Source organism: Colobus angolensis, unplaced genomic scaffold (genome assembly GCF_000951035.1).
Source record: "Colobus angolensis palliatus isolate OR3802 unplaced genomic scaffold, Cang.pa_1.0 Scaffold276, whole genome shotgun sequence".
Classification (NCBI taxonomy): Eukaryota; Metazoa; Chordata; class Mammalia; order Primates; family Cercopithecidae; genus Colobus; species Colobus angolensis.
In genome coordinates this window covers 3,526,744-3,537,194 of record NW_012115999.1, presented here as the reverse complement: position 1 = coordinate 3,537,194, position 10,451 = coordinate 3,526,744, and the positions used below count along the sequence as shown (strand labels likewise).

The 10,451-nt window shown below is 41.7% G+C and overlaps 1 pseudogene; it reads left to right on the top strand.

Moving 5' to 3' along the window:
• The first annotated feature begins 2,878 nt into the window (after positions 1-2,878).
• Positions 2,879-5,851, top strand: LOC105516168 (annotated as a pseudogene).
• Positions 5,852-10,451: the final 4,600 nt, after the last annotated feature.

Sequence of the window (10,451 nt, the reverse complement as noted above, 5' to 3'; positions counted from 1 at the left end):
TTCTTGTACCAATTACAGAGTTTCAGCCAATCCAAGGCAGCCAACTGTTTAAACAGACATCCAGCTGTAACCAATCCTTTTTCTTCTGTGCTTAGATAGGAATGAATTATTGGCTAAGTTGATCAAAGGGATCTGAAAGCTAAAGCCAAGATTCAATGTAAAAATAGTGAGACAGCCAGGTGAGAAGGGGTCCTCAGAGAGACCCCAGCCGGCCTGCGCACTGGGAGGAGTGCACACTAAGTTGAGCCACAGAAGTTCACACGGTTTGCAGTGGGGAGGAGCCTGGTCCCTCCTCCTCCTGTGTGGAACTTGGGATTCAAACTGGGAAGCTGGAAGCGCACCAGCAGGGACTCTGGCTTTGCCAAGGGCCCGTTTCCCATTCTTTCCCTTTTCACGCAATAAAACCCTGCCTTACTCACCCTTCAAATTGTCTGCAAGCCTAATTTTTCATGGCCATGAAACAAGAACCCCGTCTTTAGCTGAGCTAAGGAAAAGTACTGCAACAATAGGACCCTTAATTTCTGAAGAACTGAGCTCTCCGTCTTCCAGCTATAGAATCAGAAAACACTTACAAAGTTGATGAAATCTTACTAAAGATAATTTAAAATTACAGTGGAACATTCCAAATGAACAACGCTGCACTTTAAGAAAGGCATTTAAAAGTGAGGGCTCCATTAGGCTCATCCAGGAATGTCTAGTGATGGGCAGAAGCTTCTAAAAAGATTCTGACATTTTTATTATCTTTTTAAAAAGGCTTTTTGAGAGGCAGATAGAAAGCTTAAGCAACTAATTGATAAGAAAAATTGAAGCTGCTCACTTTTTGGCTTAGTTTCTATTCTGCCCTGAAGGTGAAAAGTAAGTTGGTTGTAGTATTTATAAAAGGCGGGCCCTCGGGTAAAGTGGGCTTGATTCTTTTTCAGAGCTATCCATGCTGAGTTCAGGCACAGGGAATGCTTTCCCTGCCCTATTTGTCAATGGGTTTCACCCTGCAGTCTGTAATTTTAGCTAAGAAACAGACACTAAGTTTAAAAGTCCACCTATTGAACTAAGTTGGTCTCCAAAATACATCTTTCTGGCATTTAGCTAGCTATTTTAAAACCATTTTATATTTTTAAAAAATATGTCTATAAAGGAAATCTTCTATTTTAAGATTGACTACTCTGTGCACTGGGAAGAGAGGGAGGACTGAGTCTGAAAGGTAGTTTAGATTTACATAACATGTCTTACCTTTAAGGTGATTTTCCTGGCCATCTTGTCTTAACTAGGCCCTTACCTACATCCTCCTTTGTTGATTTGAGCAAATGATGGTAGATGATTAGGCCTGAAATCTCTGTGCTTTTGAGATACACATTTTCTCTCCTTTGTTTCACCTAAGAGGCATCCCTTTAGAAGTGTAAATGTAGGGTTCCATAACTAACAATTACTTAGGACAATGAAATAGGTAATTGGAAAATGGATAGTCTGAATAGAGGAAAGAAAAATTATTTGTAAACTGGCCAATGAAAAACCTTCATGAAAGCAATAAGACGTGCTTCTGTGTGTCTGTATATCTATGTATCTATATATGTTAAGTGTATGTGATATTTCTATGTGTTCTAAAATGATACTGGCTAGATAAAACTAGTTTTAAAATTGTTGGTATAATAAAATAGGAATATCTCCAGAATTGTCACTATTAAATATAATTCAAACATTTTTGCCTGGATCTACTGATCAGACAGGTTTATTCTGTCTCTAATACACGTTCTAAGGTAACAAAACTGCTGCTTCTGTAATATTTTTGATACTTGCTTGATTTATCTGTAAGCTAAAGTTATAAGGGCTGGCTGCTGGGCTTCTCTGAAGCCTTGCACACATCTTACTATGAGCTTACATAAGTATTTGGTTTTGAGCCTCTGGATACTGGGACATGGCCAAGTGGCTGTTGTGGGCTTGGGGACACATCCTGTGTTCTCAATGCCTGGGGCACGAGCTCCAAGGCAGAGCCAGATCCGATATGGCCCAGCTTTGCTTCTTAGTTATACTAGGAAGAGTCAGATCCTCCAGGCATTCTCTTTACAGCTCCGTCCTGTGTTCTGACGTCTACACCTGTTGTGTAAATTCAGGTTACAGAAGGTCCCTGCCTTTCATAGCTGTCCTCGGTGCCATGTGGTATTTGAGATTCAGTATGACTGAAGAAGACATTCAGTAGTGTGCCTGTGTCATAGTTTGAACATTCTTTACAGTAATTTAAAAATCTTAAAGACACATTATGTTAAATTAAGTAATAGATAATAATAAAATGTTTGAGTCATTTCTAAGTTATTATAAAATACCAAGACATTCGTTGTTAAACATAAGCTTAAGTTTCTATACTTTATCTTATTTTATATCATATAGAAAAGCTAAATATATTTAGATCTGTTAGTAAATTAAAAAATTGAGGAAACATATCTCTTTTATTTTATTTTATCTTTATTTTTTGAAATGAGAGTCTTGCTGTGTTGCCCAAGCTGGTCTCGAATTCCTGGGCTCAAGTGATTCCTCCTGCCTTGGCTTCCCAAAGTGCTGGGATTACAAGTGTGAGCCACCATGCTCCGCTGGGAACATATCTTTCTAAAAAATTATGAAATGGTTTTTATCTATAAATACTGATATAAAACAGTTCAAATTACTTCCTAGGTTTTTCACTGGAAATTAGGGTTACTAAGGATTGAAATTGTGGTTAATTTTAATTGTAATAGTTAACTGTAGTTAAAACTATGAGATACAAAAGAAACAATTCTGTATACAGAGTGTATTAAGTGAGATACGGACAGAAGGAGAGGACACAAGAGGCAAGTGAGAGCTGCTGCCCTGCCATAGCCATGACTGTGGTGAACTTGCCCCGCAGAAGAATATGAAAAGGCAGAGTGACTTGGTTAAGGGAAAGCACCAAGATGATGGACTTTCTGTTTCCTCCTGCAAGCAGAGGGACTTGGAGACCATTCAGCAGAAGCAGAAAAAGGCAAATGAGAAGAAGGAAGACCCACGCCGGGCACGGTGGCTCACGCCTGTAATCCCAGCACTTTGGGAGGGCAAGGCAAGTGGATTACCTGAGGTCAGGAGTTCGAGACCAGCCTGGCCAAGATGGCAAAACCCTAACTCCACTAAAAATACAAAAACAAAAAAAAGCCAGGTATGGTGGCACACGCCTATAATCCCAGCTACTCGGGAGGCTGAGGCAGGAGAATCACTTGAACCCCGGAGGCAGAGGTTGCAGTGAGCTGAGATCACGCCACTGCACTCCAGCCTGGGCCACAGAGTGAGATTCTGTATCAAAAAAAAAGAAAGAAAGAAAAAGAAGAAGAAGAAGGAGGATCCAAGTAGATTTGTGGCTCTGTGTCCAGCCCTGTTGCCCTTCGCCAGTGTGCCTGAAGCCAGTCCAACCAGACTCACATTTCCTCCTGTAGTGCTCACAGGTCCCAGCAGCAATGGCACTCCCTTTGCCCTGAGTCTGCAGGGCATCTCTTTTGTGCTTCCTGCCCCTCAGGTAGCCTCTCTCCCTCTGGGCCACTCCTCAGGGTCAAGTGGTTATCCCTTCCCAGTGTTTTTTATTCCTGTGGGGCTCCCTCCAAATCATTAAAAGTCACATTGTAATTCAAATAAATAAATAAAGTGAGATGTGTGTTTTTTGGTGAAGAACCTTATTAAAAAGACAAGAGGATGGGTATGTTGTTAAAGAAAAAGTAATTTTGTTTCTTTTTGAGGTTATGTAAAAGTTTTTTCAAAATGAAGGAAAACATGTTATAGATAAAACTAAATGAATATAACAAGTTGGGGGAAAAAGATAAAAAGAATTATGTAAGAGATTATAACCTTTTAAGATTATAAGATATTATGTAAGAGATTAAAATGGATTATTTTATAAAATATAAGGTGTCCATTGTATGGAAATCTTATTTTTTGTGTTGAAAAGCTGGCTGAGATTAGATGTATTTGTTTATGAGGGATATTTTGTTTTTGTTTTTGTTTTTAAGAGATGGGATCTTGCTCTGTCACCCAGGCTGGAATGCAGTGGGGCAACCTTAGCTCACTGCTGCCTCCAGCTCCTGGGCTTGAGGGATTTTCCTGTTGCAGCCTCCTGAGTAGCTAGAACTACAGGTGTATGCCACCACTCCTGGCTAATTTATTTTATTTTATTATTATTATTATTATTGTAGACATAAAGGTCTTGCTATGTTACCTAGGCTGGTCTCAAACTCCTGGCCTCAAGTGATCCTCCTGCCTCAGCCTCCCAAAGTGCAGGGATTACAAGTGTGAGACACCGTACCCACCCTGTGTTTATAAAACTTTCTTAAAATTAATTTTAGTATTGACAATACACTAATACAAAAGTAAAATTTGATTTTCTCCTTTGAACAAGGAGTTTGTGAAGTGTTAATACACGAGACAGCAAAAGAAATAGTGTTAGCCCTTTAAGTAAGCTGCAAAAAAAAGCGAAGAGAAGGAGAGACAGATTGTATTTCATGCTATCTTTATTAGGTCTTTTGATTATTTGGAAAATTGACTTTCCTCTCCATCAAAGAATAAATTTTTTTGCTTTTTAAAACCTTTTGATGGCCGGGTGCGGTGGCTCACACCTGTAATCCGGGCACTTTGGAAGGCCGAGGCGGGTGGGTCACGAGGTCAGGAGACAGAGACCATTCTGGTTAACACGGTGAAACCCTGTCTCTAGTAAAAATACAAAAAAATTAGCTGGACATGGCGTCACGTGCCTGTAGTCCCAGCTACTCGGGAGGCTGAGGCGGGAGAATTGCTTGAACCTGGGAGGCGGAGGTTGCAGTGAGCTGAGATTGCACCACTGCACTCCAGCCTGGGTGACAGAGCGAGACTCCATCTCAAATAAAACAAAATTCTGATATATTATCAGTCATAATTGTGCCTAATATGTTAAATTATTGTAAGCCACACAAATAAGCAAATTTTCTTGTCAATTTAACCGTGACCATTTTAAGTCTTGTCCGCAGTTAATTGCTTAATGTTTATGCATTTTCTGAAAGCTCTTTACAAGCAAGTAAAATTCTAAAGCATTATATCTTTAAGCAGGTTGGCTCCTGGAAAGGATGGAAAGGACCCTGACAAAAACTCTTAAATACAGATTTCTGATTACTTTAGGATCATTTGGACTAAGTAAGAATTCATAGAACTCTAATGAAAAGATTGACTGGTTTATAAAACTGCTAACTCAAGCATGATAATAATTAAATACCAAAGAAATACTTTGCCAGATTTTCATGTTAAAGCAGCCATACCAAAATTATTAAGATATTCAATTTGAATGAGCTCCACAGTCCAAGGCAAATTACCTATGATAACCCATTTAATAAGCAATGTTATGTACCTGAATTGCAGAAACAAAGTTGGTATTTAAGAGGATATAAATCCAATGTTAAGCATGGATTAAGTGCAAATCGTTCTTTGCTCAATTAAACCCTGTTAAATTTAATTTGTCTAAAATTTTTCTTTTAACACTAATAAGTAGTCAAGGTAGGATTTGAACCTGGTGGTCTGGTACCTAAAACCCACTCTCTTAACCACTATACCACAGTGCCCCTGGGTTATCAGCAGCACTTGTTAAATACACAGGCTGTTAAGAGTCCAGTGGTGATTATGTCACCTTCGTGCACTTATTTAAATTCTTGCCCCTTTCTGAGTGTCCCTGTCTTCATCTGTAATGCAAAGAAGATGAACTAGATTTTTAGGGACCCTCCAGTCCTCCCGTGTGTGCTATATCTTCACAAGTGGACTCAACCAAAACCTAAACCTTTTGTGATGCAAGCTTTTATTGTCTGTTAGGAAGAACTTAACGGAGGCTTTCAAAGGTTATTGAGGACCCAACGTCCTGGGACAAAAAGCTGTAAACCAGAATATCACATTCATTTCAAGTCATTCATCCTAGGAATGTATGCTGAGCACCAACTGGTGCTGGATTCGGTGTTATCCACTGGAGATCACAGTGCGTAGGAGCCACACAGGATCTTCCTCATGGAGCTAATAGCCTGGGGGTGACAGTCAGGCTAGGGCTGGGATCCACCAAACAACACAGACTGAGGAATTACACGGGAGATGAAGGTGATGCTTGGGATGTCATGAGCAAGCATAGCAACGGGATCCGGCCTTGTAAGAAGGATCAAAAGGACATGATTTTTTATTTTGTGACCATGGCCGGCTCTGAGAGTTTGTTCTCTAAGACTGCTGACAGCTCTGCATGAGAGAGACACAATGTTTTAGGCCACATTCTCTTTTCTTGCTGTTGTATGTTTGTCCAGCCTACTCTCATTGCCTGAGTAGCAATGAGAATAACACAAATGACCTCAGGGTGATATTTGGATCCTTGCTTCTCATTTCACCAATACTGCAAAACTGCATGACAACCAGGAACACAACAGAAGGACTGCAAGTGCTTTGCCCCTCAGAGCAGTCATGACCAGGTGCCTTTCCACTCAAAAAGGGACTGAAAGAGGAGTGGGCAGGGTTGACCAGGTGGGCCTGCAATATGGAAGCAGCAGGCAGGAAGATGCTACAAATTGGAGCACCCCAGCCTGAGCTGCCTGGAGTGGGTCCTAATGTTGCCTGACTGCCCCATCAAAAGATGGTGAGGGGAGTTGGTGAAACGTAAATGCCTTCCATTTGTTTCACTCAGGGTGCTATTAGGAGCACACGGAAAGAATATTGGTGTCAGATTTTTATCCAAAAAGCCTCACTCAGATAACGGGGTATTTTCCTTACATAATAACCTGCTTATGATCAGACTTCCCTCATATTTTTTTAAGCTCTCCGACTTCAAGCCTCACTTACAAAAGCAAGCTTGTCCAACCCATGGCACACGGGCCACACATGCAGCCCAACACAAATTTGTAAACTCTTAAAATATTATGAGACATTTTTGTGATTTTGTGTTGTTGTTGTTTTTAGCTCATCAGCTATGAGTAGTGTTAGTGCATTTTTTTGTGTGGACCAAGACAAGACTTCTTCCAATGTGGTCCAGGGAAGCCAAACAATTGGACAATTGGACACTCCTGCACAAAAGCAAAGCTTTGGTTTCTTTTTTCTTTTCTTTTCTTTTTTTTCTTTTTGAGACAGAGTCTCGCTCTGTCGCCCAGGCTGGAGTGCAGTGGCGCAATCTGGCTCACTGCAAGCTCCACCTCCGGGTTCATGCCATTCTCCTGCCTTAGCCTCCCGAGTAGCTGGGACTACAGGTGCCCGCCACCATGCCCAGCTAATTTTTTGTATTTTTAGTGGAGACGGGGTTTCACCGTGTTAGCCAGGATGGTCTCGATCTCCTGACCTCATGATCTGCCCGCCTCGGCCTCCCAAAGTGCTGGGATTACAGGGGTGAGCCACCGCGCCCCGCCCTTCTTTTTTCTTCATCTTTTCTGTCTTTCAACTTCACAAAAATGGTAGCAACTCCATGTTAAGGTGCTAATGGGTGAAGATGACTCCCAACCCTCGGTACTTCTCAGCAACCCTTTGACATCAGTAACATCCTATCCCCTAGTAGCTGAGGCTGCAAAGATTCAGAGTGACCCACCTGTCATGCCTCTGGGTAGTGGTCAACTGAGCAAGGATCTTCCTGAAGCCACAGGCACCTACCAGCCCCAACACGCTGTTTCCCACTCCCATCATAAGTGCTACAGAAATTCAAAGACACTAGAATCTTCACGGTCCTCCTGAGCTGATTCAATTTATAGTTCCTGGCCGGGCATGGTGGCTCATGCCTGTAATCCCAGCACTTTGGGAGGTCAAGGCAGGTGGATCAGCTGAGTCCAGGTGTTTGAGACAGCCTAGGCAACGTGGCGAAACATTTCTTAGCTGAATGTGGTGGCGCATGCCTGTAATTCCAGCTACTCGGGAGGCTGAGGCAAGCCCAGGAGGCGGAGGTTGCAGTGAGCTGAGATGGTGCCACTGCACTCTGGCCTGGGTGATAGAGCAAGAGTTGGTCTCAAAAAGAAAAACGTGTAGTTCCTATGTTTAGTCACTCACCGCTAATGTTGTTTTTTTTTGTTTTTGTTGTTTGTTTGTTTTGAGACTGAGTCTCATTCAGTCGCCCAGGCATGATCTTGGCTCACTGCAACCTCTCCTTCCCGGGTTCAAGCAATTCTCCTGCCTTATCCTCCCAAATAGCTGGGATTACAGGTGCCCACCACCATGCCCAGCTAATTTTTGTATTTTTAGTAGAAACAGGGTTTTGCCATGTTGGCCAGGCTGGTCTCGAACTCCTGACCTCAAGTGATCTGCTCAACTCAGCCTCCCAAAGTGCTGGGATTACAGGTGTGAGCCACTGTGCCTAGCCTACAAATGTTTTAACATTGGTTTGAGGACACTTTTAAATCATCTTATAGCTTCTCTAAAACATTTTGAATTTTCCCCAAAAAAAGTAATTTTTCTAAGTTTAACTTGGGGCCAGAGTTTACTTGTTGCTGCTATTTAATACATAGTGGACTTTTTAACTGATTATCTTGTTGTTTTATTTAGTATCATGAAGAACTTGCTACATCTACTTCAAGGGAATAAAATTACGCCAGAATAGATTTATGGAAAATGAAAACGGGAACTGGCAAAGTCAATGCTATTTCACAACTATTTGCTAAAAGAGTTTGCAACACTCGGATTTAGTTGCTTTTTTTATGTGTGTGTGTGTGTGTGTGTGTGTGTGTGTGTGTGTTTGGTTCTTTTTTTCTTTTTTTTTGTTCTGCTTCAAATGAGTGATTGGTCTGAAATTAAAACATTTTGAATTTGCTAGAATGCCACGTGCCCAGCCCAGAGGAGGAGGAGAACTCTGAAAAAATTCAAATATTCGAAAGCTGCTTCTTGCATGAGGCCTGCCCTTCTCCCATTTCTCCTGAATTGGGAAGCTGATTTCTCTGCAACACTCAACGAGCTTGAGTTGCCTCTTTAGAGAACAGAAAAAACAATATCCCCTTTTAAAGAGAAGCCACCCCTGCTGTGGTATAGGGGCTAACCTCTGCTTGTTAATCTATGAACAAACGCTGGTGAACCTCTGGGCAAGCTGAAACATCTCTGAACTTCAGTGTCCTCATTTCTTTGACATTTCACTGTCGAAGAGTTTTACACTCTGCAGAGCCCAGTGCATGTGAGTAACCGTCATCACCATTGTAATGGAGAATATAACTTAATGTACAGGCACAGCCCTAAATGCACCTCCCATGTTTAAATAAAATATTTTCAACAAAAGTAATTCTAATCCTGTCCTGGCAAACACATCATCTATGGTAAGAGTTCATTTTTATGTGTGATTCCAGGAATTTGCGATGATTCAGTCAAGGGCTTGGCTTAAACTGGCCTTTGGTACTGAAGAAAAATAAAAAACTCTCTTTGTCATTCCTTCATTCATTCAACAAACCTAGAGTGCCTTTCACAAAGAAGTTTAAGCAAAGCTTTCAGATGAGAAAGGGCTTAAGCATTTTAGAAGCACCATTTATGCAGGCTTTTCACATGATTATTCAGGATAGGTGGGAAACTGCAAACTCTTGAGATCATAGAAAGGTACATGCTCACTTTATAAATAATTTTGATCCCTTCATTAAAGCAAGTTCCAGGAATTCTCCTCATTCACCTTTTTTTTTCTTTTAATAGAGATGGGTCTCACTATGTTGCCCAGGCTGGTCTTGTCTTGAACTCTCAGGCTCAAGCGAGCCTCCCACCTCAGCTTCCCAAAGTGCTAGCATTACAGGTGAGAGCCATTGTACCTGGCATCATTCACCTTTTAATCCTTTATTTTAGGTCTGCATGAAGAGTTTAAAACTGTAAAGCACATTTTTGAGTTACATACAATAGTCACCTGTGACTTACCTAGTTTATTCTAGTCTTTCACCGATTCTTTGAAAGTAGTAACACTTTACAATAAACGGAGGTGCAGTAGAGGGCAGGACATGAAAGATACACACAAGCCATTTGGGGTGAAGGTGCCTGAAGGCAACTGATTCTCCCCCTTAGCAATGGCTGTGATTTCTGGAGGGTCTCCGTTTGTTTTCCCGTGGATGAAATCTTAAAAGATTAGGTTCCCTACCAGCCTCCCCCAACTTATTCAGCCAGTAACCTGTACAGTCTGTAACTCTTAAGAGGATATTTGGGAGCCAGGCGTGGTGGCTCATGCCTGTAATCCCAACATTTTGGGAGGCTGAGGCGGGCGGATCACTAGGTCAGGAGATCGAGACCATCCTGGCCAACATGGCGAAACCTCGTGTCTACTAAAAAAATACAAAAAATTAGCCAGGCGTGGTAGCACATACCTGTAGTCCCAGCTACTTGGGAGGCTGAGGCAGGGGAATCACTTGAATGTAGGAGACGCAGATTGTGCCACTGCACTCCAGACTGGCAACAGAGCAAGACCCCATCTAATGGCGACAGAGCAAGACTCCATCTAAAAAAAAAAAAGTACCCGGTAGTTTTCTTGGACTACATGAGGC